The sequence below is a fragment of the Myotis davidii genome, unplaced genomic scaffold, assembly GCF_000327345.1.
Source record: "Myotis davidii unplaced genomic scaffold, ASM32734v1 scaffold72, whole genome shotgun sequence".
NCBI lineage: Eukaryota > Metazoa > Chordata > Mammalia > Chiroptera > Vespertilionidae > Myotis > Myotis davidii.
In genome coordinates this window covers 6,090,360-6,096,851 of record NW_006284618.1, presented here as the reverse complement: position 1 = coordinate 6,096,851, position 6,492 = coordinate 6,090,360, and the positions used below count along the sequence as shown (strand labels likewise).

Sequence of the window (6,492 nt, the reverse complement as noted above, 5' to 3'; positions counted from 1 at the left end):
TCAGGTCCTTCCCTCTGACCCACCGCAGCAGAGAACGCATTCACGGAACCTCCGTGGGCACCTAGCGCAAGCCAGGCGCCCATGACCTCGGACCCACAGTCTGTTACAGAACACGATCCTCAACACTGACCATCAGTCCCCCCAGAACCTCTTTTCCAGGCCACTGACATCTCGGGAGAGACCTACACCGTCTCCCCCATGTGACAGGGTGTCTTCCTGGTGGCGCTGCCGTGGCTGTGAAAGAGCCAGGAGCAATTTCAAATGAGGGTGTGGGGGGCCTGGCTAGCAGGGGGCCGACCACCCGGCTCCCCCTCCAAATCTCAGCACTGCTGTCTCTACGGTACACGAGCCGTTGGCTTAGTACAGGGTCTCGTGCTCCTGTGCTTCTCTTATTGACCCAAGCCGCCCCATCACAACCACCAGGACACCGGCGGCACCGACGACCTCAGAGAAGGGACTGGACATCAAGGGGACAGGAAGAGGGGCTGGGAGGACAAGGTCACCATCTGATCAGAAAGAGCTGTTTTTTTAATTTGTTATTGATGTTTTATTATTTTTTTAATTTAAATTCTTTATTATTGAAAGTATTACATGTCTTCCCCCCCCACCGACCTGTCTCCGCACGCTCCCGCCCCCCAGCACATGCCCTCATCCCCCTACTGGACACGGCTGTGTTTCCCAAGGGCTATGCCACGGGCCCACAGATGGTGTGGCTTCTGGGCAAAGCAACCGTGACCCAACCCAGAGCAGGGTCTTGGCAACCCGCCATCCTGGTGTGCCGAGGCCTGTGGGTCCCCGGGGACCATGGTGGGCGGCCCTCAGGGTCCAGCTGTCCCGGCAGCAGCCGGTTCTCCTCAAGGAGGGGGCGGGAACAGCACACTATATCAAGGGTCAAGTTTTATCTTTTAAACGCACAATGTGCTCAGCCAGAACAAAACAAAGCCTTTCCAAGATGCTTTCCAAATTCCAGACACTCACTGAGCTGCAAAGCGGCCCTGCTTCCTCTTATTTTCATCTCATGCCGGCTGGGTTTATAATAAAAGAGAATAACCTATTTATTTGCTTACCTTACACTTGAAAAGACAATAAATTGGAAAGGCTTCATAAATCTCACAGGGAATTCCTTTAAACAAGGACTGTCAGCAAAGCTCCATGAATAACCTTCCGCCAGCCTAGCAATCACCTCCAACACTCTTTTTCCTTCCTGCTTTTGTGCTAATCTCCCAGCAAACAAATCAGATCAAGCACCAAAGGCTTTTATTCTTCTCGTGGTAAGACTCGGAAAACATCCGGGAGTCCGCTCAGGCTGCTGACTTCTGGGGGCTGACACTGGATATAAGGTTGAGGCCAAGGGGGCCAGACCAGGACACCCCTGCACCCTCCAAACCAGCCACACGGCTCTCGCTGACTGACAAAACCAGCCCGGGGAGTCACAAACAGAGCCTGGGGGCACGGCACCAACTCATCTGCAGCGAGCCACCTGGAACCACCAGCAAAGCCGGGGCAGACACCCTATGCACAGGCTCTCCCACTTCCTCCACTGCGTGAGGCTGGGTCACCTCCCCCTCCCCGCCCGTGTGGATGGAGCCTCCACATCCAGGGGGCTGCTGGTGAAGCTCATTCATTGGAAGGTCCAGTCCAAGCCCAGGCCTCCCTGACCAGGCCCTGCCCACCAGGCTAACCCATCTCACCATGCGCCCTGGACGGGGCTGATGAAAATGACCTTGGGCAGCTCAGAAGCACCAGGAGACGGACAGGCTCACGGAGGTTTCAAGGACTGAGCTAAAAATAAGTTTAAACAAGAGGCAGGCGGAGGCTGGAGGACAACCAAACATGGGGGACTTGAACGAGTCGCTGTAATCAATTTACGATCAGGAAAGGACCACGGCACCAGAGGGGGAACTTCCCCAGCCACAGGCTGAAAATTCGCCAGCCACGCCAACAGCCACACCCCCTGCACAGAAAGGCATGTTTCCAGAAAGGCCCAGCCCCTTGAGATGCCCATCGGCTCCGGAGCCTTGAAGCTTCACCTCAAGACCCTTGTTCTGAGCGCGCCCACAGACAGGCCCGCCTGGTGAGGGTGCAGATGTGGGCTTCTGACTCAAGCCCCACTGAGGCTGGCGTGCAGCACCTGTCACCAAAGACCTGTGTCCCTGCACCTCAGAGCTGGCCGAGCTGGCCGTGAGCGCATTCACTGTGACCTCATGGACACACCAAGTCCTGCGGGCACGTGCCTGGTGCTCAATAAAAGCAGCCGTATTATTACTATTTATCCCCCAAACTTAGGTATTTCTAATATTCTTGAATGTAAGCTCATTCTAGAAACGTCCAGCCCAAACCCAGGCCTCGCCCAGCAGATCTTTCCAACAGGCACCCTCTGAAATGCCACCTGACCATCTGCACACCTCAAGGACGTCTCCAAGCCTCGGCCAGCGGGGCTGGGCCAGGGTAGCAAGCTGCTCGCCCACTTCCCTTCAAGTCCATTAGGACTTAAGATCCACCTTGAAGCGACCCTGTGGAGCCAGGCACGGGGCCCAAGGCGAGGGCAGGACCGCAGCGACCCCGGGGCTGCCTGCACAGCTGAGGATGGCACCACTGAATATGCTTGTTGCCGCCCTTCCGACACAACACACGTGTCTCCCTTATGTTTAAATGAAGCGCAGCCTTTGGGCAACTTTTCCCTGGTGGGGACCACAGAGGGAGCTGCTGTTAGGCATGGAGGGCCTGGGCCTTCCCAGCTCTCTGTTCAGGGTCCAGGACGCTGGTGCAAACACCCTGCCCACCGGCTCCGACAGCCTTCTGGACGTGCTGGGTGCCAGCCTTTCAGCTCCTGGGCCCAACTCTGGTGAGCAAGTGACCATGTCGTCACTGCCCGGCTGCTGGGCGGCTCAGAGGGCCTCCCCGGGGCCAAGGATGCTGAGACACAAGGTTCAGGGCGGAGGCCAAGGCGTGTGTAGTCTGAGCTCAGGCGTGAAGGTGTCCTAACACCTCGAATCCGCACATGAGACGTGCCCAGAGCCGCTGGGCGCAATGAAGGCGGTCACCGCCCTCAGTGCTGGGGCCCTGGGGGCGGGGGGTTAACCAGCACTGGGAAGGCATTTCCAGCAACAACCAGAAAATTAATAAACACAGCGACCCCAGGTAAAATGTAAAAGAATTCTGAGACTCATTTCCCCCAACTGAATAGAAATAAGAGACTATTAAAACCTATGAGAAAGCGAGATGATAGTGGCTTTGCTCACAGTGCAACAGCATCTTCCCCTTAAACAGCTCCTCCCGAGGGAAGCCGCAATCCTACCTGACACCCAGGACACGCAGGACATGCAGGGACACTGACCAGGTGGCGTCCCCACAGGAAAGCTCCCAGTCCTCCAGGCTTTGCACCCGCTGGCCTCACCAACCTCTGCCTGCCTCCCGCAGCCAGAGCCAGCCTTCCTGCTCAGAGGACCGCTCTGATGAGGGTGGGGATGGGACGGGCCTGGCTGGGGGGCCCGTTCTGTGACCACGTGGTGTTCACGCACCGCCTGTCAAGGCCTGCAGAACTGCACACTGAAGGGAAACTGCACTCAGTGTCAATTCTATTGACATAATCAAGCTTTAAAAGAACGAAAACAAGTGACTCTCCCGGTGCAGCAACTATGACCACACTGCGGCCAGGCGGCCTTGCCATCTGAGGGCGGGGACACCTGCAGTGGCCCTGCCCGCCAGCTCTCCCGGGGGATGGCCCCAGTCCCCTTAGCACAGCCGTCACCGCCTCTACACACAGGCTGAAACCAGCTGTGCCCCGAACAACAGTGCCGGGAACGGGACTAGTCCTCCAGCAGCTGAGCCAGGAAACAGAAAGTTGAGACTCCCCTCAAGTATGTGCCTTAATTGATCTCACCTTGGGGTCCATCCATCACTTCAGCCGCCCACACGCCTGTCAGCCTAACGCCAAATCCATGTGCTACAGGTGAGGACAGGGCAGGTTCCCGTCGGCCCTTCGCCATGTGGCTGGGTCTATCCTGGCTGGGGCTGCCACTGTCATCCTGGGCCAGTCTGGGATGTGGGTGCATGGGCCGGGCCAGCAGCCCCTCTGAGCTCCCCCTAGAGGCCACACCCAGCCTGACAGCTCCCTGTTGGGTGGCGCTGAGACTCCAGGGGTGCCTCCATGCAGAACCCAGGTACCGGTGCTGAAGGGGAAGGCGCCTGGGTGGCCGTTCACCCAGGGCGAAGGGCAGAGCCTCTCCCACCCCCATCCCTTCTGTTAGAGAGGACCACCACCCTGTGCCCCTGTAGATGACCAACAGGGAGGCAGAGAGAAAAGTGACACAGACAACATACCTTCGCCCTATCAGCTGGGTCGGAAGGACATGGCAGGACCATGCCCAGGCGCCCGGGACAGAACTCAAGCTGCGGCCTAAGTTACACTGAGGGAAACGGTGATGGACCCACCATGCACCCCAGTCTCTGAGCAGACCCCGACGTCTCCCTCTTGGCCCCGCAGCCAGCTGGGCACCTACTGTTACGGGCCCGAGCACTCCTCTGCAGTTGCTCCACCCTCACCCGCAGAGCCCGAGCTGGTTCACTCGCCCAGGAACCATGGCCACAGCCCTAAAATGCCGCACCTGCTGGCGGTACATCTGAACTCAGGGCCACTCCGTGGCCTTCCAGCCCTCTCAGCTTCTGCAGACCCAGCCCTCCCACTGCCCCACCCTCATTCTCTTTATACCAATGAAACAGTGATGCCCAACAGTGCCCGCATTTGAGAATTCACTCAAGGCGAGCTATGGGTTTGCCATGCACAAGTCAACTGCCCACACAGATACCCTGAGGTGGATGCAAACAACAACCCTGCCGTGAGGACAGAGGACAAGGAGGCGGGGGTCCCTTGCCCAGGCCTTCAGCTAGTCAGGATGGGGATGGATGTTATGTCTCACACAACACACAGTAATTCTCCAATCACAGGAGAGCAACAAATGTCAAGTCTTCAGTGGGCCACCCTCCCCGCCCCTCAGCCTGGGAACCCACCCTCCGCCCGTGCACCGGAGCCCCTGGCCCCACCCAGCTCGTATACATTCAGTGCTTCGCGGAGCTTCAGCATAAACCCTCCCGGCTCTTCCTCGGAGCCCTGGCACCTGGCACGCAGGAGTAGCTCTATTTGCTGGAGAAGCACATTCTCCTTAAAGGAGCAATTCTCAGAAGAAGCAAATCTATCTCAATGTCACTGAACAAATTTCCACAAATCAATCCAAACGGAATCACCTTACCATACATAATGTAAACATTTAAAACCCCATGCATAAAGTATTACACACCGTTTTTATTTGATCTACTAAACTAGAGCTTCCCTAAATCTCTTAAAGGTGGTTTTTCCAGGAATGGCACCTGCTTAACTGGGAGGGACACACATAACCGCGCTGCCTAGCACTGCGACACTGCTCACGGGGCTATCTCCGCCCGGCGTCCCATTTCACTTGGCATTTAATCTCTATTAGGAGGTTTACCTGGAAGTAGAAAGGTATCCGAGTCTGCATAACCCCATGAATCATAAAGTCACTTATTTCTACCCCAAGTCCAAAAGCAGCCCCGAGAGAAACTGCCAGGACCCCAAAGGCGTGGGGGCTGCCTGACGCACACCCAGCCCTGCGCTGCTCTGCCAGGTGTCGTTACGGGAATGGCTGCCATTTCCCTCAAGGAGTACCCCCAAAGCCCCCCAGAAGTAGTTACCCCAGCTACTTGGGCAAATTCTGTAGCCCAAGACGAGGTCTCACATCAAGGGCAGATGGAGGCCCCTTAAATCATTCTCCTCTTTGGACATCATGCTCGTCTTTTCAAGGTCACCTTCAGGGAGCAGGAGTGACTCCCGAGGAAGCTCCAGGCTCCCAACTGCATGGGCTTCCCTGCCCGCTCCCTGCCTTCAAATCCATGCACACACCCTCACCACTACAACTGGGGTGTGAACGCGCGGTTTGGAGGACCAGTTCCGACCCTGGTCCATCATCTATCACCTGTGAGCGCACCTCGTGGCTGCTGAGGCTAGTCTGTCGATTCCCAAGTGGGCGGTGACCACACTGCCTCCCCGTCTCATGTCAGGGTTGCTACTAACAAAATAAGCACGTGTGCCCAAAGGGTTTCTGCCAACAGAACACAGTAAGCTGCCATCGACGTGGAAACGGGAGCTGTCGGCCTCAGCAAATCGAGAAAAAGGATTTGCTGTAAAACGCGTTTCCTTCCGTTTCTGAGTCGAAGGTGTCTCCCCAAATCTGAGTCTGGCACAGCGATGCAGGGCTGCTGTCGGACTGGAGCTCCTGGAGGTGGGCATGCCTGGTGCTGGTCCCAAGTTCAGGCTCCCTGGGACTCTGACCCCACCGCATCCGCCTGGACTTGTGTCTACAGATTTTCCAAGTGCGCTTCCGGGGGCAGCCCATTTTTACAGACATTGACTTAGTGAAGATGTTTCTCTCCTTGGCAGTGCCCGGTGACACTCCGCCCCGCCTCCTCTCGTGCCAA

General features: G+C 56.9%; 1 protein-coding gene across 2 annotated transcripts in view; it reads right to left on the bottom strand.

Annotated features, from left to right (window-relative positions):
- Positions 1-5,413, bottom strand: part of CTBP2 (C-terminal binding protein 2) — a 90,455-nt gene extending 85,042 nt beyond the window's left edge. The window contains exon 1 of one of the 2 annotated variants that reach the window (XM_006754940.2): positions 5,368-5,413. The gene's annotated coding sequence lies outside the window, so the exon portion shown is untranslated. The remainder of the gene's footprint in view (positions 1-5,367) is intronic. The other variant, XM_015572895.1, reaches the window with a different exon arrangement.
- Positions 5,414-6,492: the final 1,079 nt, after the last annotated feature.